Source organism: Bombina bombina, chromosome 2 (assembly GCF_027579735.1).
Source record: "Bombina bombina isolate aBomBom1 chromosome 2, aBomBom1.pri, whole genome shotgun sequence".
In the NCBI taxonomy this organism is placed as follows: domain Eukaryota; kingdom Metazoa; phylum Chordata; class Amphibia; order Anura; family Bombinatoridae; genus Bombina; species Bombina bombina.
Window position 1 is genome coordinate 208341425 of NC_069500.1, and position 16871 is coordinate 208358295.

The 16871-nt window shown below is 40.2% G+C and overlaps 1 protein-coding gene across 1 annotated transcript in view; it reads left to right on the plus strand.

Annotated features, from left to right (window-relative positions):
* RASGRF2 (Ras protein specific guanine nucleotide releasing factor 2) overlaps positions 1–16871 on the plus strand; it is a 1049304-nt gene that overhangs the window by 902471 nt on the left and 129962 nt on the right.

The following is a 16871-nucleotide window of genomic DNA, read 5'->3' on the forward strand; positions in this document are numbered from 1 at the left end:
CTCCTCCCTGGTCTATTATTTTAGTTACATGGTCAAAGAAATCAATTAGATTAGTCAGGCATGATCTTCCAGCAGTGAAACCATACTGTCCTTTGTCTTCTAAGTTGTTTGTCTGAATGAAAGATACAAGTCTTTCCTTTAAAAGAGTTTCCATTAATTTCCCTGCAATTGAGGTCAAACTGACTGGCCTATAGTTAGCAGAATCTTCCCTACTCCCCTTTTTATGAAGAGGGACTACACTGGCAATTTTCCAGTCTTTTGGAACAACTCCTGTTAGAAGTGACTGATTAAATAAATCAGCTAATGGAGTAGCTATTACGGATCAAAGTTCTCTTAGAACCCTTGGATGAATATTTGCTCACCAAGTGTGTTCAACTAGCTTCCAGTACTGCATTGCTACTCTGGAGCTGACTTTAAAACATTTGCAGTGGTTAATACATAGTAATATGCAAGCAACAGTGCACCTTTATCTCTGTTTAATTAAGTCTAGAAACACTTATTGCAAACAGTGCCACCTTGTGGGCATTTCTAACAACTAATTACTGAATTGAATTTCCACACATTTTATGCTCTGCAGCTGGAATAACAAGACATTGGAAACACATTAAGGAAAAACTAAATTTACAGTACATTGTCCCTTTAATTAATAAACTTTATTTAAAAATTAAAATGTTATATTTAACCCCTTTGTTCCCGGTTATTTCTGGGGGGAAACCTACAAAATAGGAAGAAATTTTTAGCATTTTTGTTATCACACTATTTTATATTTTCCAAGGTATTGATCTAGGCCCATTTTGCTATATTTTATGCCACCATTTATCACTGAAATTATTTACATACCACTTGTGCAGTCATAAAATAAAAGGTTTTAAAAGCTTTGTTCAGAAATAGCAGACATGCATGGCTTTGCCATTGGTTTTCGTAATTAGAAAGCCGCCAATTGCAGCTGCACACTTCACTTCTTAAATTCCCGGCAATGAAGGGGTTAATTAGCTGGCAAGGGTAATATTATTGTAGTGTAGGTATAACCCTCCCACCTGATCCCTCCTACCTCCCTGATCCCTTCCAAAAAGCTATCTACAGTTTATTTTTTTAAATGTATTAATAATGTTTTCTGTAGTGTAGGAACCCCCATCCAAACGCTCATGTGTTGGGCCCCTCTCCCACCCTCTCTTAATCCTTTTTGTCGCAGTGTAGTGACCCATCCCTCCCTCTCTCCTAGTAAATTATTTTCTATAGCGTTAGGAACACTCCCCTTTCGCCCCTTCCCATTCCCCTCTGGTGAAGGGCTGCCAACCCGCTTCCCTTCTTCCCTCACACACCACCCATGGCACCACCGCAGCAGATACAGGCAGTGACAATGTCTGTATCGGCAATCACTCTTCATATGATAAAGGGAGCACAATCAGTGCTCCCTTACCATATAAAGGCAGATGCTTCCTCCCCTTGGCTGCAGCTTCCACTGTCAAAGCTGACAGCATGGACTGACGCATTAGCCACAGTGTTGGACGTAGGTACTACGTCAACACAGTAAGATGAGCAAAGCACTGTGTGACGTAGTACAAGGGGTTAAATCTTACAAATCACAAACATTATAGCTTAGCTGACTGTGGTTCTGGTAGACTTTGATATCAGGGGATAATAAAATTGTATGGCTGATTATCAAGATTTAATTTAATTAATAAAATCATACCGAAATGTAGGTGTCTATCATGCTTGCAATTTTATGATGTAATTAAAAGAAACTCAATTTAAATGCTTACAAAGTTTGGTTTCATTAGATTGTTGGATGCATACTACTGATTTCACACACAAATAAATTCCAGCAACCTTATCTATAAATGTTGCCTTACAATACTTTTCTGTAGTCTCATAAATGAACATATCAGCATAATCGACATTCTGAACATATTAACACATGCCTAGATTTCGAGTTCTGTGTTAGCCGTCAAAAGCAGCATTAAGGGCTCCTAACGCTGCTTTTTACCGCCCGCTGGTATTTAGAGTCAGCCAGGAAAGGGTCTAACGCTCACTTCCAAGCCGCGACTTTTCCATACCGCAGATCCCCTTACGCCAATTGCGTATCCTATCTTTTCAATGGGATCTTCCTAACGCTGGTATTTAGAGTCTTGGCTGAAGTGAGCGGTAGAGCCTCTACCGACAAGACTCCATCCGCAGGAAAAAGTCAGTAGTTAAGAGCTTTCTGGGCTAACGCCGGTTCATAAAGCTCTTAACTACTGTGCTCTAAAGTACACTAACACCCATAAACTACCTATGACCTCTAAACCAAGGTCCCCCCACATCGCCGCCACTCTAATAAATTTTTTTAACCTTTAATCTGCCGACCGCACACCGCCGCCACCTACATTATCCCTATGAACCCCTAATATGCTGCCCCTAACATCGACGACACCTACATAATATTTATTAACCCCTAATCTGCCCCCCCCAACGTCGCCGCTATCTACCTACACTTATTAACCCCTAATCTGCCAACCGGAGCTCGCCGCTACTCTGATAAATGTATTAACCCCTAAACCGCCTCACTCCTGCCTCATTAACCCTATAATAAATAGTATTAACCCCTAATCTGCCCTCCCTAACATCGCCGACACCTAACTTCAAGTATTAACCCCTAATCTGCCAACCGGACCTTGCCGCTACTCTAATAAATGTATTAACCCCTAAAGCTAAGTCTAACCCTAACCCTAACACCCCCCTAAGTTAAATATAATTTTATTCTAACGAAATAAATGAACTCTTATTAAATAAAGTATTTCTATTTAAAGCTAAATACTTACCTGTAAAATAAACCCTAATATAGCTACAATATAACGAATAATTATATTGTAGCTATTTTAGAATTTATATTTATTTTACAGGCAACTTTGTATTTATTTTAACTAGGTACAATAGCTATTAAATAGTTATTTACTATTTAATAGCTACCTAGTTAAAATAATTACAAAATTACCTGTAAAATAAATCCTAACCTAAGTTACAATTAAACCTAACACTACACTATCAATAAATTAATTAAATCAATTAACTACAAGTACCTACAATTAAATAAACTAAACTAAATTACAAAAAAAACAAAACACTAAATTACAAAAAATAAATAAAGATTACAAGAATTTTAAGCTAATTACACCTACTCTAAGCCCCTTAATAAAATAACAAAGCCCCCCAAAATAAAAAATACCCTACCCTAATCTAAATTAAAAAAGTTAACAGCTCTATTACCTTACCAGCCCTTAAAAGGGCTTTTTGCGGGTTATGCCCCAAAGAAATCAGCTCTTTTGCCTGTAAAAAAAACACAATACCACCCCCCAACATTACAACCCACCACCCACATACCCCAACTCTAACCCAAACCCCCCTTAAATAAACCTAACACTACCCCCCTGAAGATCTCCCTACCTTGAGTCGTCTTCACCCAACCGGGCTGAAGTCTTCATCCGATGGACCAAAAGAGGGCATCCGGAGCGGCAGAAGTCTTCATCCTATACGGCCAGAAGAGGACATCCGGACCGGTAGACATCTTCATCCAAGCAGCATCTTCTATCTTCATCCATCCGGAGCGGAGCCATCTTCTTCCAGCCGACGCGGATCCATCCTCTTCTACCGAAGCCTACTCGCCGAATGAAGGTTCCTTTAAATGACGTCATCCAATATGGTGTCCCTCGAATTCTGATTGGCTGATAGGATTCTATCAGCCAATCGGAATTAAGGTAGGAAAAATCTGATTGGCTGATTGAATCAGCCAATCAGATTCAAGTTCAATTGGATTGGCTGAGCCAATCAGATTGAGCTTGCATTCTATTGGCTGTTCCGATCAGCCAATAGAATGCGAGCTCAATCTATTTACTATTCAGCTAATTCACCTGGGAGTTCAATCTCAATCCAACCTTATACCCTCTGTTATATACACAGAATAAAAGTGATTTAACTGTCTGGCAATGTGAGGGGTAGTCTGTGTGTAATTTTTTTTTGTGCACGGACTTAGCATGGCTGTTACAGTTAGTAACTAAGCTATTTCCCTCTCTTTGTTGAAATTCCTCAACTGCTCCTTTGTTTCTGAGTGCACCGGCCATGTTTCAAATAAAATAAACTAATTTTGTAATGGGGGTAAAAATAAATCATCTTTTAAGTACTCATTGATGGTTCATACTCCTTAAGAATGTGGGTATTATTGTCTAAGGCATGCACATCACATGTGATCCAAATACAACTTGAGGTAGAAGATAAACTGTTGAGTTTGGTCAAAATGTCAGAGGAATCTCTGATGTAAGACTCCAATGCCAAAACATATTTTTGTAGAAAAAAGTCCACATATGAAGAGAAATTGTCCATCAGATTCACAATCCAAGCTATGATAGGCCTACCAGGGGGACTTTTAGTATCTTTGTGTATTTTTGGCAAATTATAGTAAAATACACTATTTGGTTTCTTGGGAATCATTAAAATCTCTTGCTTTTTGATACAATCCCCTTGTTGTTGTTGTGGCACCCCTGGTATTATCACTTGTGTGGTAATTGTGTGTATTTTACAAGAGGTTTTTTTTTGCCTATTACTAAGGTTCTTATAAAAAAAAAATTCTGAGAGTGAACCAAGCCTGGTATTTTCTTTGAATTCACCCTTCAAATTTAATAGGATGTTTCCTTTACAGGCTTCTAATATAGAGCTTTGGGGAACTTTTCTAATAGTGGATGGTGCTATCCGTTTTATTCAAACGCACTACTATTTCCATAGAGGATAGTACATTTTTGTCAGGAACCATAAGGACCGGAAATGTGTTTCTTTTCATCAAAGGCTTTTGCACCAGCAGTTGGTGTGACAATTTGTCTGAGCATATTTCAGGAGACCCTGTGGATGAAGATTTTCTACCCCTTATTCAACAGGGTCAATTTATGCCAACATTTAATTTTAAGGATCCCTTTCTTTCTATTCCTAGACCATCTCCAGTTTATAAGATTTGCCGTTCAGGACTATTTTTTCAGTTTGTGGCTCTGGTCCGTCTATCTACAGCTCCCAGAATTTTTATGAAGGTTCTAGGGAACTCTCCTGTAAAAAGAACTCTTGTAGTTCAGTGCTCTATACCTGGATGGCATATTGGTTCAAGCTCCATTTTTCTCTTGTTAAGTGTAGTCAGTCCACGGGTCATCCATTACTTATGGAATATATCTCTTCCTAACAGGAAGCTGCAAGAGGATCACCCAAGCAGAGCTGCTAAATAGCTCCTCCCCTCACATGTCATATTTAGTCATTCTCTTGCAGCCTAACTAAAGATAGGTCGCTGTGAGAGGTCTGTGGTGTTTTTTAACTTAGTTTATTTCTTCAATCAAAAGTTTGTTATTTTAAATGGCACCGGAGTGTGCTGTTTGTTCTTAGGCAGCATTAGAAGAAGAATCTGCCTGCGTTTTCTATAATCTTAGCAGACGTAACTAAGATCCACTGGCTGTTCTCATCTGAGGAGTGAGGTAACTTCAGAAAAGGGGAATAGCATGCAGGGCCCCCCTGCAAATGAGGTATGTGCAGTAAATTATTTTTCTGAGGAATGGAATTGACTGAGAAAATACTGCTGATACCAATGTAACGTTCAGCCTTAAATGCAGTGATAGCGACTGGTATTAGGCTGATGAGTGTGCGTACACTGAATGTATTTTTCTAAGGAATGGAATTGACTCTGAAAATACTGTTAATACTGAAATAATGTATGAGCCTTAACTGCAGTAAAAGCGACTGGTAGCAGGCTTATGAATAACACTTCATAACCTTTCAAATGTATGTTTAAAACGTTTACTGGCATGTTAATAGTTTTTTGTGAGGTACTTGGTGATAAAACTTATTGGGGCATGATTTTTACCACATGGCCATCTTTGTTTTCTGCATAGAAACAGTTATCTGAGCTTCCCCACTGTTGTAATATGAGTGGGAGGGGCCTATTTTAGCGCTTTTTTTGCGCAGTAAAAATTCAGTCACAATCTGCCTACTTCATCCTCCATGATCCAGATCGTCTCTAGAGAGCTCAGGGGTCTTCAAAATTCATTTTGAGGGCGGTAATCAGTCACAGCAGACCTGTGACAGTGTGTTTTGACTGTGATAAAAACGTTAATTATTAAATTGTTATCCGTTTTTGGGTATTAAGGGGTTAATCATCCATTTGCTGGTGGGTGCAATCCTTTGCTAACTTAATACATTTACTGTGAAAAATTGGTTGCTATAACTACGGTATTTTGGTTCATTGTTATTTCAACTGTGACAGCTTTTTGTGCTTCTTAAAGGCACAGTAGCGTTTTTTATATTGCTTGTAAATTTATTTAGAAAAGTATTTCCAAGCTTGCTAGTCTCATTGCTAGTCTGTTTAAACATGTCTGACACAGATGAATCTCTTTGTTCACTATGTTTAAAGGCCAATGTGGAGCCCAATAGAAATTTGTGTACTAATTGCATTGATGTTACTTTAAATAAAAGTCAATCTTTACATGTAAAGAAATTATCACCAGACAACGAGGGGGAAGTTATGCCGACTAACTCTCCTCACGTGTCAGTACCTTCGCCTCCCGCTCAGGAGGTGCGTGATTTTGTGGCACCAAGTACATCAGGGAGGCCCTTACAAATCACTTTGCAAGACATGGCTACTGTTATGACAGAAGTATTATCTAAATTGCCAGAATTAAGAGGCAAGCGCGATAGCTCTGGGTTAAGGACAGAGCGCGCGGATGAGGTGAGAGCCATGTCAGATACTGCGTCACAGTTTGCAGAACATGAAGACGGAGAGCTTCATTCTGTGGGTGACGGATCTGATCCAGGGAGACTGGATTCAGAGATTTCTAATTTTAAATTTAAGCTTGAGAACCTCCGCATATTGCTAGGGGAGGTATTAGCAGCTCTGAATGATTGTAACACGGTTGCAATTCCAGAAAAATTATGTAGGTTGGATAGATACTATGCGGTACCGGTGTGTACTGACATGTTTCCTATACCTAAAAGGCTTACAGAGATTATTAGCAAGGAGTGGGATAGACCTGGTGTGCCTTTTTCCCCTCCTCCCATATTTAGGAAAATGTTTCCTATAGACGCCACCACACGAGACTTATGGCAGACGGTCCCTAAGGTGGAGGGAGCAGTTTCTACTTTAGCTAAGCGTACCACTATCCCGGTGGAGGATAGTTGTGCCTTTTCAGATCCAATGGATAATAAATTAGAGGGTTACCTTAAGAAAATGTTTGTTCAACAAGGTTTTATCTTACAGCCCCTTGCATGCATTGCGCCTGTCACTGCTGCGGCGGCATTCTGGTTTGAGTCTCTGGAAGAGGCCATTCGCACAGCTCCATTGGATGAAATTATGAACAAGCTTAAAGCACTTAAGCTAGCTAACGCATTTGTTTCTGATGCCGTCGTACATTTAACCAAACTTACGGCTAAGAACTCCGGATTCGCCATCCAAGCGCGCAGAGCGCTATGGCTTAAATCCTGGTCAGCTGACGTGACTTCTAAATCTAAATTGCTTAATATTCCTTTCAAAGGGCAGACCTTATTCGGGCCCAGCTTGAAAGAAATTATAGCTGACATTACGGGAGGTAAGGGCCATGCTCTACCTCAGGACAGGGCCAAATCAAAGGCCAAACAGTCTAATTTTCGTGCCTTTCGTAACTTCAAGGCAGGAGCAGCATCAACTTCCTCCGCTCCAAAACAGGAAGGAGCTGTTGCTCGTTACAGGCAGGGCTGGAAAGTTAACCAGTCCTGGAACAAGGGCAAGCAGGCCAAGAAACCTGCTGCTGCCCCTAAGACAGCATGAAGAGAGGGCCCCCTATCCGGAAAAGGATCTTGTGGGGGGCAGACTTTCTCTCTTCGCCCAGGCTTGGGCAAGAGATGTCCAGGATCCCTGGGCGTTGGAGATCATATCTCAGGGATATCTCCTGGACTTCAAAACTTCTCCTCCACAAGGGAGATTTCATCTTTCAAGGTTATCAGCAAACCAAATAAAGAAAGAGGCGTTTCTATGCTGTGTACAAGACCTCTTACTAATGGGGGTGATCCACCCAGTTCCGCGGACGGAACACGGGCAAGGATTCTATTCAAATCTATTTGTGGTTCCCAAGAAAGAGGGAACCTTCAGACCAATCTTGGACTTAAAAATCCTAAACAAATTCCTAAGAGTTCCATCATTCAAAATGGAAACTATTCGAACCATCCTTCCCATGATCCAAGAGGGTCAGTACATGACCACAGTGGACTTAAAGGATGCCTACCTTCACATACCGATTCACAAGGATCATTATCGGTACCTAAGATTTGCTTTCCTAGACAGGCATTACCAGTTTTTAGCTCTTCCCTTCGGATTAGCTCACTTCTGGCGGTACTAAGACCGCGAGGCATAGCGGTGACTCCGTACCTAGACGACATTCTGATACAAGCATCAAGTTTTCAAACTGCCAAGTCTCATACAGAGATAGTTCTGGCATTTCTGAGGTCGCATGGGTGGAAGGTGAACGTGGAAAAGAGTTCTCTATTACCACTTACAAGGGTTCCCTTTCTAGGGACTCTTATAGTTTCTGTAGAGATGAAAATTTACCTGACAGAGGCCAGGTTATCAAAACTTCTAAATGCTTGCCGTGTCCTTCATTCCATTCCACACCCGTCAGTAGCTCAGTGCATGGAAGTAATCGGCTTAATGGTAGCGGCAATGGACATAGTACCATTTGCGCGCCTGCATCTCAGACCGCTGCAATTGTGCATGCTAAGTCAGTGGAACGGGGATTACTCAGATTTGTCCCCCCTACTAAATCTGGATCAAGAGGCCAGAGATTCTCTTCTATGGTGGCTTTCTCGGCCACATCTGTCCAAGGGGATGACCTTTCGCAGGCCAGATTGGACGATTGTAACAACAGACGCCAGCCTTCTAGGCTGGGGCGCAGTCTGGAACTCCCTGAAGGCTCAGGGATTATGGACTCAGGAGGAGAAACTCCTCCCAATAAATATTCTGGAATTAAGAGCAATATTCAATGCTCTCCTAGCTTGGCCTCAGTTAGCAACTCTGAGGTTCATCAGATTTCAGTCGGACAACATCACGACTGTGGCTTACATCAACCATCAAGGGGGAACCAGAAGTTCCCTAGCGATGTTGGAAGTCTCAAAGATAATTCGCTGGGCAGAGTCTCACTCTTGCCACCTGTCAGCGATTTACATCCCAGACGTGGAGAACTGGGAGGCGGATTTTCTAAGTCGCCAGACTTTTCATCCGGGGGAGTGGGAACTTCATCCGGAGGTCTTTGCTCAACTGATTCATCGTTGGGGCAAACCAGATCTGGATCTCATGGCGTCTCGCCAGAACGCCAAGCTTCCTTGTTACGGATCCAGGTCCAGGGACCCGGGAGCGGTGCTGATAGATGCTCTGACAGCCCCTTGGGTCTTCAACATGGCTTATGTGTTTCCACCATTTCCGATGCTTCCTCGTTTGATTGCCAAGATCAAACAGGAGAGAGCTTCGGTGATTCTGATAGCGCCTGCGTGGCCACGCAGGACCTGGTATGCAGACCTAGTGGACATGTCGTCCTGTCCACCGTGGTCTCTGCCTCTGAGACAGGACCTTCTAATTCAGGGTCCTTTCAACCATCCAAATCTAATTTCTCTGAGGCTGACTGCATGGAGATTGAACGCTTGATTCTATCAAAGCGTGGCTTTTCGGAGTCGGTTATTGATACCTTAATACAGGCTAGTAAGCCTGTTACCAGAAAAATTTACCATAAGATATGGCGTAAATATTTATATTGGTGCGAATCCAAGTGTTACTCATGGAGTAAGGTTAGGATTCCTAGGATATTGTCCTTTCTACAAGAGGGTTTAGAAAAGGGCTTATCTGCTAGTTCGTTAAAGGGACAGATTTCTGCTCTGTCTATTCTTCTACACAAATGTCTGGCTGAAGTTCCAGACGTTCAGGCTTTTTGTCAGGCTTTAGCTAGGATTAAGCCTGTGTTTAAGACTGTTGCTCCGCCGTGGAGCTTAAACTTAGTTCTTAACGTTCTTCAAGGCGTTCCATTTGAACCCCTTCATTCCATTGATATCAAGCTGTTATCCTGGAAGGTTCTGTTTTTGATGGCTATTTCCTCGGCTCGAAGAGTCTCTGAGTTATCTGCCTTACATTGTGATTCTCCTTATCTGATTTTTCATTCAGACAAGGTAGTTCTGCGTACTAAACCTGGGTTCTTACCTAAGGTAGTTACTAACAGGAATATCAATCAAGAGATAGTTGTTCCATCACTGTGTCCTAACCCTTCTTCAAAGAAGGAATGACTTTTGCATAATCTGGACGTAGTCCGTGCCCTGAAGTTCTATTTGCAGGCAACTAAAGATTTTCGTCAAACTTCTTCCCTGTTTGTCGTTTACTCTGGACAGAGAAGAGGTCAAAAGGCTTCGGCTACCTCTCTCTCTTTTTGGCTTCGTAGCATAATACGTTTAGCCTATGAGACTGCTGGACAGCAGCCTCCTGAAAGAATTACAGCTCATTCCACTAGAGCTGTGGCTTCCACCTGGGCCTTTACAAATGAGGCCTCTGTTGAACAGATTTGCAAGGCTGCAACTTGGTCTTCACTTCACACTTTTTCAAAATTTTACAAATTTGACACTTTTGCTTCTTCGGAGGCTATTTTTGGGAGAAAGGTACTTCAGGCAGTGGTTCCTTCTGTTTAATGTTCCTGCCTTGTCCCTCCCTTCATCCGTGTACTTTAGCTTTGGTATTGGTATTCCATAAGTAATGGATGACCCGTGGACTGACTACACTTAACAAGAGAAAACATAATTTATGCTTACCTGATAAATTTATTTCTCTTGTAGTGTAGTCAGTCCACGGCCCGCCCTGTCTTTAAGGCAGATCTAAATTTTAATTAAACTCCAGTCACCACTGCACCCTATGGTTTCTCCTTTCTCGTCTGGTTTTGGTCGAATGACTGAATATGACATGTGAGGGGAGGAGCTATATAGCAGCTCTGCTTGGGTGATCCTCTTGCTGCTTCCTGTTAGGAAGAGATATATTCCATAAGTAATGGATGACCCGTGGACTGACTACACTACAAGAGAAATAAATTTATCAGGTAAGCATAAATTATGTTTTTTCCTTCAGCTGTCTACTGTTTCTTCTTCACAGACATGGCTGAAGAATTAATTGAAAAGAGTTTTCTTTCTCATTTATCAAGGCTCCTTTCTAGGAGTAATTGTAGACTCCGTGACTATGCAGCTTACTCAAACTGATCAGGGATAAAAGTTACAGTTAGTTTGCTCACAACTACACTAAATGCTCAATGTATGGAAGTGTAAGGTCTGATGATTGCAGCATCAGATGTTTTTTCCTTTTGTATGGTTCCTTAAGTCCTCTTCAACTTTGCATGCTTCGACAATGTTGCAAACATTTCACTCTATGTTCACTATCTCATATACTTGCTAGGTGTATTGACATCAAGGCTTTGTGCAGGATTAGTCAGGATATATCCGGTGTTTAAACCAATTTCTCCTCTTTGGAACATTGTTGTTTTTTTTTTGGGGGGGGGGTTAAACAAGCTTTACAGGTTTCTCTTTTCTAACCTGCATACTTTGAACATTTAGCTTCTGTCTTGGCAATATCTTAGGCTGGAAGACTTTCTAATTTCATTATTTATTGCTTTATTTTTTTACCTTCAGTAAATTTTCAGATATCATCAATCAGGAGATTGGCCATCTTCTATAGCCCATTCATTTGATGGTCGCTTACTTAATTTAGATATTGTAAGAGCATTAGAATTCAACTTTCAAATTACAAAGGTTTTTAAACAATCCTTTAACCCCTTAACCCAATATGACATAGATATACTTGATGCAAGTTCAGATCAGCACTCCTGCTTTTGGCTTCACAACTGCCAGTTGACACTTCCACAATAAATGTGTATCAGGGTGCTCAAACCTTAATGATCCCCCTCAAGGATCCAAAATAAAAAATAAACGTTGCTCTACTAAAAGGTTATCCCTTACCTTGGAGTTCTACCTTCTTTTTTCCTTTATGACATATATAAGTCATGCAGTACTTTGCCTATTGTACCATAAAACGTATATATACGTCGGAGCTGCAAGAAGCTCCTTCAGTCTTGACTGTAAAGTACAACTGAGAGCTGGAGTTCCTGCGCTCCAGTCATCTGCTCCGGTTCTATATAAAGGCAAATTCCAGATCGATGCAGAGGGTGACACTGTGTGTGTCACCATCTGTAACGATCATCTGCTGGTGCTGGCAGGAGGTGTGGGAGGGAAACCGGGAGGCGGTGGGTGGTCCAGCAGAGGAAGGGGAAGAGGAGGGAGAGGGAGGCAGTGGGATGACCCTACATAGCAAAACATAAAGGGAGTGGTAGGGATGGGGAGCTACACTACAGAAAAAAGGTAGGGTGGGGGACCCTAACTAATGATCGCCGCATACTGGCAGACTATCTGCCAGTACTTAAAGGTACACTTAACCCAATTTTTTCTTTCTTTCATGATTCAGATAGAGCGTGGAATTTTAAGCAACTTTCTAATTTACTCTTATTATCAAAATTTCTTCATTCTCTTGGTATCTTTTATTATTATTATTATCAGGTATTTGTAGAGCGCCAACAGATTCCGCAACGCTGATATCTTTATTTGAAATGCAAGAATGTAAGTTTAGATGCTGGCCCATTTTTGGTGAACAACCTGGGTTTTTCTTGCTGATTGGTGGATAAATTCACCCACCAATAAAAAAGTGCTGTCCAGAGTCCTGAACCAAAAAAAGGCTTAGATTCATTCTTTTTCAAATAAAGATAGCAAGAGAACGAAGAAAAATTGATAATAGGAGTAAATTAGAAAGTTGCTTAAAATTGCATGCTCTATCTGAATCACGGAAGAAAAAATTTGGGTGTAATGTCCCTTTAAGATGATAGAGAGGTGAAGAATGAGATCCTCTTAGGTATACACTTATAGCACTCCAGAGTCCAAAGAGAATTAATTAAATTTGTGGATTTGGTTCAAAAGGACATTGGCCTCTAGTTATCATGGTCTGGCGGACCTGATCTGACACTGCGGATCAGGTCCGCCAGACCTCGCTGAATATGGCGAGCAATACGCTCGCCGTATTCAGCATTGCACCAGCAGCTCACAAGATCGGGTTGATTTGCGGCGATGTCTGTCCGCCTGCTCAGAGCAGGTGGACAGGTTATGAAGCAGCGGTCTTTGTGACCGCTGCTTCATAACTGCTGTTTATGGCGAGTCTGCAGGCTCGCCAGAAACACGGGGCATCAAGCTCCATACGGAGCTTGATACATATGCCCCATTGTCTCCAGAACATAGGATGAGGTACTAAGACATGAGCTTTAAAATATAACTTTTATAAAAGTATATCTAAAAAAATAGGGTGCATCTTTTTAAAATTACGACCTGGGGGTGAGTTGGCATGATAATAGTAGGCTGTGCTACTAATATAGTAATATAATGTGATCTCTTGCGGTGCTATATTAAAATACTCACTACTGTATACCCTTCAAGGATGACATTCACAGCTATAATGGCTATAGATTAAGAGATTCCTTCGGTACGAGTGAGATATGGTCTTATGGGCTTATGTGTTGATTGCACCTACTCAATGATGCTTGAACATATAATCACATATGGGGTTATATTGTAGAGAGTTAATCTTGGATAAATGGGAGTATAAACCCTTCACTGATATGTCTCACTGGCCATTGATAACATGGAATAATAGCTCTCCACTAATTACCAACTTCAAAATGAAGTCAAAATATTATTGGACATATCACACAAGCTCACTGTCTAATCACAGTGCTGGTTGAAGTCCTGAGTTTTAAATCTCTTAACAGCTGAATATGTATGAAATATGTGTGTAATATCAAAAATAGCGTATACTATTATAGCAGTATGCAGTTTATGTGTTGCAATACTAGCAACTAGTAAAAAAATGTCTACACAAAGTAATTAACTTTATTGTATTAGGTGAGATTCAATATAGGTTTAACACCCAGGTATCAATAGCATTGGTATCTTCTAATATTATGCTGAGAGTTTATTGTTATTTGCATTATCGTGACCCAATTTAAAATAATTGAGAGCATATCGGCATAATACCTTGAGATATGAGAATAAACTGAATTCACCTTAAGATCACAATGGGTTAAAGTAGTTGCTTCACATATTGTGATCAATTGCAAATAGTGTGACACAGTGTATAATATATAACTGAATTAAGGAAATAAAAAACAAAAAACGAAATGTTCAGCACTGGTCCTGTTAAGTACAGGACATAGACAGTTAAAGCGCAAGATCGTTATAGCTGTACATTTGTAATCCCCCATCTAAGAAGAATCCTGTGCTGTATAGGCTAAATCTGGTTGGGTGAGGGTACATTGCTGTCCATATCTATAATTATATAGGCATTAGGTATATATACATGCTATGATAAATAACAGTCAAAGCGTGTATTAGTGAAGGTAATGCGACTATATGTGGTTATATAGCTAAGCGGCTCTAATTATGGCAAGCTCAGAGGTAATCCGGGAAGTCACCCCCAGGTTGTAATTTTAAAAAGTTGCACCCTGTTTTTTTAGTTATACTTTAATAAAAGTTATATTTTAAAGCTCATGTCTTAGTACCTCATCCTATGTTCTGGAGACAATGTCCTTTTGAACCAAATCCCCAAATTTAATTAATTCTCTTTGGACTCTGGAGTGCTATAAGTGTATACTTAAGAGGATCTCATTCCTTACCTCTCTTTCTAGTTTTAACTATACACAGCACCGTTCCCTGAACCCACAGTGATAATACTGTGGAATTCATTACACAGGCAGTAATCCCGATCTACCCTCAGTAGTGCCATTGGTTTTCTTTCTCTAATCCCTTTAAGATGATGGTGACCAGTTGACCAGTAGGGGGTGAGGGAGGGAAGATATCTGTTTGGGAGGGATCAGGGGGTGGGAGGGTAATCTTTACACTACACTAAATCTAAAATTAACCTTACAAGCTACCCGATTAACCCCATTCACTGCCGGTAATAATAGAAGTGTGGTGCACAGCTGCAATTAGCGGCATTCTAATTATCAAAAAAGCAATGGGAAAGCCATGTATGTTTGCTATTTCTGAACAAAGGGGATCCCAGAGACGCTTTCACAATAATTTGTGTAATGTAAATAATTTCAGTAAGAACCCCAAGGTTTGTGAAAAAGTTAACGATTTTTTATATATGATCACATTTGGCAGTGAAATGGTGGCATGAAACATACCAAAATGGACCTATATCAATACCTTGGGTTGTCTACTTAAAAATATACATAAAGTTTTGTCAGGTAAATAAAAAAACAAAGGCACTATTTCTGTTTAAATGGAGTGATCGCAAAAATGCTAAAAATTCCCCGGTATTTTGGGCAAGTTCTTCTCTGAAAGTCCTGGTAGCAAAGGGGTTAATTTGTTTGTCCCTTGGTTCACATAAAAGTCAGACGGACACTTCAGTTTTTTAGCTAAAATCTCCAGATTACCAAGGTTTACTTGGCAGCAGGATAGTCTTTTCCAAAACACATAATTGCCTTTTTTTCTAGATCAGTTTCTTCTACAAGGATTTTGAAAAATGAAGATTAAATTGAATATATTTGCAAGGTAGCAATATAATTTTTCTAAATTCTACCACTTTGATTTGTTTAGTAGGAAAGTCCTTCAGGTGCAGTGTCTCATAATTAGATGGCTGCTTTAAAATAAAAGTGTCCTGCCCAATTACTCATGGATCCAAAACGCAAAGAATATTCCAGCCTCCAAAATTTAATAAGAACCTTTATTTCCACATGTGGTTCTCAGAAGATAACATACAACGTTTCAAGCCTATTGAAGGCTCTTAGTCATGACTAAGAGCCTTCAATAGGCTTGAAACGCTGTATGTTTTCTTCTGAGGACCCATGTGGAAATAAAGGTTCTTTTTAAATTTTGGATGCTGGAATATTCTTTGTGTTTTGGATTGTACTTTGGGACTTGGCAGGTCCTTTCCGTGCCATAAGGACTGGTGTGCTGTTTTCTAAACTTCTCAAGCAATTACTCATGGATTCCACAGCTTGGTTATTAGTTACCAGGAGTAATGGCTCGTGGACTCTCACCACCTTATACAGAAAACAAAATATATCCTTACCTGATAAATTAATTTCTTTTATGATGGTGAAAGTGCACGAGAGCCACCCCTTTTTGATTTTTTTACTTATTTTTTTCTGGGAGTACTAGTTTGCACCTCATTTTCCCTACTTCCCTACCTTTCCTACCTTTCTACTTCTCCTTTCTTGGCTATATGTCAGACTAGAAGACAAGAGAGGTGGGAGGTATAAAGTGCTCTTAGATCTTTGGAAATCTTTCCCTCCTCCTAGTGGCCAGGAGTTGAATCCCAGGAGTAATAGCTCATGGACTCTCACCACCATGAAATAAATAAATGTATTAGTTATTTTTTCATATGCCATACAATGTTAAATTCGTTTAAATACAAGCAAGTTATATTCTGAGAGTTAATTTTTTTTTTAGAATAATAAGCCATGACAAAACCATATTTCTATGAAAAAAATGCATTGTTGGTCACAGCCTACAGCAGGGTTTCAAACCATGTATAGGTACAGCACAAATGCCACCCTCTGTACTAGCATTTGTAGCCTCTGGGAAAAGAAAAACTAAGAATGAGTGCCATATATTTTATTACCCCAGGAAAAAATAGAAATAAAAATGTTTTCTTCTTGTGAGTGAGCAAACAGGGTGGCCATCAAGAGATGATGGGTGGGATAACAGGCTAAGGAAAACTACTGCAAACCTTACCTAAATATGGCCCTGTGCCACTGGACATTTAAAAAAAATATATA